Here is a 4,806-nt window from a genome sequence, read left to right as displayed (position 1 = left end):
GGACCAAGCAGAAAAGACTCAAGGGGACCCTAAAGTGCTGACTCTAAACAGTTTAACATTTCCTCTAAGCCCTTACAGATTTAATCCCTATTCAACAGAGTAAGGCAATCAAAAGTCCAATATTTATTTGTGCACAAATAATTGGTCAGTAAAGGACCACCACCCTCCCAGCATTGAGTGAGTTCAGGAGACTGCTTTACCAATCATCCAGAATGGTTTGTAAACCTTCCTCAAAAAAATCTCAAATCTCCATGCTAGAACCTTGGAAAGCTTTCATAAAAGAACAAACAAAAAAGAAAAACACATGACACACTAACGTCATGGTCTATATTTCAACCTGGAGAGATTCCCACAGAGAAAAAAAAGGCAAATGGAAAAGTTTATTTGGTGTGAATGAACCGTTCTTTGGTGCACAGGCCTGGCAGAGACTCAAACAGCATCTTCATTAATCAGCATCTGTCAGGACAGATGCTGATTGGATGAATAGCTTAAGAGGTCCGGGGGACCTGGACCACTAGGTTAGTGGGAACCTAGAGTCTTGGAGTTGGAGAGATGGTGGGTGAAGATCGGCTGGTTAGGAGGGGAGAAGCTTGAATGAGAAGTTAATTAGGGATGTCTTAGAAGAGGATCGGCTTCAGTAAGACCAGCTATCCCATGATGATTGGCTGGATGAGGGGCATCAGTAGGTCATGCAGGTGAGAGGACAGGTATGCAGAAGGTGTGCTACAAGGGTAAATCCACCGAAGGGACTGATGAGCAGACTGACATCAGGTGAACTGATGTTGTTTTTGACAGCCATTTTAAAATTAGTTTTTGTCTTCAGCACAAAAGTATGGATGGCGTGTCAGTTTCTGATACGGACAGCTAAGCATCCACCTAATGCAACACATGGACTCATGGGGTATAAGAAGGAGGAGACCTTGTTCAGGGGTCAATCTTTGCCAGACGCTCACTGACGCTTTGAGCCCACAGCTGTGCCAACTCCAAGCAATTTCTCTGTCCTGAAATGACCTGACCTGGAATAAACTCTGTTACTTTTTTACTCCTGTTTTATAGTCCTTTTTATATGGTTTTATCCAGTTTGAGTTAAGAGTAGTAAACAACTTGCTCCCAGGAAAAGAACCGGAAGGGAAGTTCCGAGGCGCAGCTGCCTTCAGGGGGGACCTAACTTCTATATTTAACAATTCAAAAAAACGTTTATTGCCCTACTTTATAAAAAAAAAAAAAAAGTGTCTCACAAAAGTTGTGAAAATAGCAGATCTAGTTCAGCACATCATATTGGTCAATATCGCAGGCAGACAAGCAAATTAAATGAACAATAAAGGAATGGTTTTAGATATACAAAGTTTCCATCCAAAAGCAAAAACTTCTTGATCTACTATGAATTATGCATTACACACAGATCAATAAAATCTCCATTGCTCCAAAATAGCAAAGAACAAAAACATTCTTCTTTCTACTTTGGCAATTTTGGCATTATTTTATCAATTTACCCCTCGGTTATTGCTGCTTTGGGGTCAAAGTAGATTTAAATTCACAGGACTTTTTTAATATTAAAAAAATACTTAGAGAACCTACACAATTGCCTTGTAATGCCATGGCAATCCAGACCTAAATTGAATGAATATGTTAACTAAAATGTAGATGTATTCAAAGAAAACAGAAAAAATGTTTTAATGAAAATACAAGGAAACATTTACATCATATTTAAAGAGATCTATGTACCTTTTTATCTGGGTTTTTATTCTAAAAAAAAAAAAAACATAATGCAATGAAATATTTTCTTTGGATATAATTTAGGGATTCCTTTTGGTAGAAATTAAAGAATGTGAGCTGGAATAAATAAAACATTAATACTAAAGGGATGTTTTACGCTTGGCAGAGGATGATCAGCCACATAGTTTATTAAGTTGCGAGAGCAGGAAGAGCCATACTGCTGAGGGCGAACCATCAGAGTGTAGCGCGTGCAAAGAATCATTTCTGCCGAAGCACAGCAAGAATAGCAGAGTTTGTCAGAGTTGACCGTGCAGTATCGGACCATTCCGGGTTATTTCTCAGATGTTGTACTGTAGCTGCTGCCATGATCCATTTGTGGTCGTCTGGAATGTGTAGCGCTGTACGCCAGGTGGCAGGATCAAACAGGACGCAGCAACACGGCTGATACTGCTTAGCAGATTACAGCACAATGGTGCATTTTAAATGCCTGACCGAAGACCCACTAATTTTTATTTAGTCTTGTTATGTCTTATTGAAAAACTCACACCTATGACTAGTCATGTTTTAGTCATCAAAGATCCATGTTTAGCCACGTTGATCCATGTTTCCATCATCGTTGACTAAAACAACACTGCTGTGGACCTTGAAAAGCAAAGATCAAAGGACTGAGCTTAATTAACGATGAGAAGCTGTGGGCTTGAGATGCATGTGTGTAAAATTTTAGCTGTTCTTGATAGAGAAGAGAGAGCAGAACTGATGCACGAGGAAAACTCTGGAGCCTTGAAACCAATACATCTCACTGAAGAGAATAAGTGTCAGCTAGCTTAACACAGAGTGAACCAAACTGGCTGCTGATGGCTGAAGTACTGAGACTTGTTTGGAGACAGGGGAGTAGGGCATGGTGGAGCTGCTAATCTCTGCAGCATGCATGGATCAACAGGTGTCTCAGAGGATGAAACTGCGCTGTGAGAGGCTGTGCAGGAGGGTCTGAAAGCTCACTTTCCCAATGAATCAGGGTAATTTGAATCAAATCCTGCTGCTGGGTAGTAGACTAAGTTGTGGATTTGAAGATATTTTAAGAGGAAATCTGGTTGCTGATTGGGCTTCATTGAGGTGTGCTTCAAAGCTGATTGGCTTGTCCGAGGCAGATGAGGGTAAGTAATTCAGTTTTTCAGTTGAACTTCCGCCTAGGTTTCATTTGAAAACAAAAATAATATATAGGATGGGGGCGTTAAATTAGTAATGCCCCTGACAAATTTCCATGTGCAATTACTTATATCTTTATAGATTAAGTGGAAAATTGCTGCTCTGAACTAATTGTGGTTTCTGATTAACAGGTGTTTGAACTGAGTCAAGCATGAAATGGAGAGTGTCGAATGTCGTGCGGTGATCCGATTTTTGTATTTGAAAGCACACCAGAGGAGACTTGATGAAATGAAAGTAAGTTGTGATGATGCCCCATCATATGACCTTATAAAATGTTTTACATGGTTTGCATCAGAACAATTCAAGTCAAGTTGAGAGTTGCCAGTTGGATGAGTGGACTGTCATTCCCCAGACTGAACATGACAAACTTAACCAAGTCAGACTCTGGGACTGAACCAAAACCCCATTCCCTGCATTCCAATGAATCAAAAAGTAAACCTCCTTTCCCCTCTTTACAATTGAAACGTAATAAATACTCTACTTGAGCAAGAAATAGGTAGAATTGTTTTTACATGTGTTGTTTGTGTTTTCTTAGAAAGAAACTTTCTGATTCAATTGCTGATTGGAACCTTTTCTACATTCAGAACATTCTGACATTTGACTTGATTGAATTGCTGGTAACAACCTTCCGTATGATCCCACTCTGCTGGCGGGTTGGAGGAGGATGGGAAATGCTTTGGAACTATTCCTCTCTTGGCAAGGTAAAAAGCAAAAAAAGAACAATACAGACTGCCGGCAGCTGCTCACTTACAGAAAAAAACCCTTTGTCTCTATTTTCCCTTCTTCATCTCTCTCTCCCACCACACTTCTCTCTACTGCCCCCTCTATCATCAACAGCCAAAGGCTGGGACTTAACGTGATGTTTCTTAAAGGTGCACTGGAGGATTTTCCAAATCTTTTAAAAGACCCACCCTCTCCACTTTCAAAAAAAGGCACATGCACAACCCTGCCCCTGCTTCTGAGAGGGAACGCATATTAAACACATGCGAGAGCATGCAGGAGCCCATTTCTCCTTGTGAACGCTGTTTAAAAGTTGCTGTTCACATAGGTCATAAAAGCTTACTGTGTCCGATTGTCAAAGAAAACTCTTTTTGGTCTGTACTATATATATATATATATATAGCCCATTTCACGACGTTTTCCTTCACAGTACTTCCGGCGATTAGACTTTCTTCTTTAGGAAGGCTGAACGCAGTCTGAAACCCCCTGAAGCCGAAAGAAACATTTACCAACTTCAGAAAGTAGATAATGAAACAACAATCGCTCTCACTGAGCAGATTAGCTGGTAAAATACCCACACCACCTCATGACCACACTCTAGCTCACATTACCGCTTGTTGATCAGTGAAAGTGGACATGTTAACACACCGCAGCACGGTCCAGTTATGTGCTTCCTTGAACAGGTGGTTTATCACTATCCTACATAATACGCTGATAACCACTTGTTTATACAGGACTGTTAGGGCCTACTTCTAAGGCTATGTTCACACTGCAGGTCTTAATGCTCAATTTTGAATTTTTTTGTAAATTCAAATGTTTTGCTTGGTCGTTCACATTTCCAAATAATTGAGACTTGAATGCAATCTCCTGTGTGAACTGCAGTCATACAACTTAAGTGCCCCACATGTGCAGTAGACGATTCAATGACGTCGAAGCAAGCATCCTATGCCCTCATGGAAGTAAACATGGATAGTAGTGCTGGAGCACATTTGCAATCTTTCATTTCTTTCACCTACGGTTGTTGAGTTGTGGCTTTTTTATTAGGGTCACCCTTCTGGGAACCAACCTCAGCCAGTGCATTAACAACACAATCTGCACTCCACATTATCGTCAGCCTTGGTTGCTGTTTTCCTTACTGCCTCTGCACAACAAGACACAGAATAG

This window comes from Cyprinodon variegatus, unplaced genomic scaffold, assembly GCF_000732505.1.
Source record: "Cyprinodon variegatus isolate N-32 unplaced genomic scaffold, C_variegatus-1.0 Scaffold1030, whole genome shotgun sequence".
Classification (NCBI taxonomy): Eukaryota; Metazoa; Chordata; class Actinopteri; order Cyprinodontiformes; family Cyprinodontidae; genus Cyprinodon; species Cyprinodon variegatus.
The sequence above is the reverse complement of the archived record's forward strand: the minus strand, read 5'-3'. Positions refer to the sequence as shown.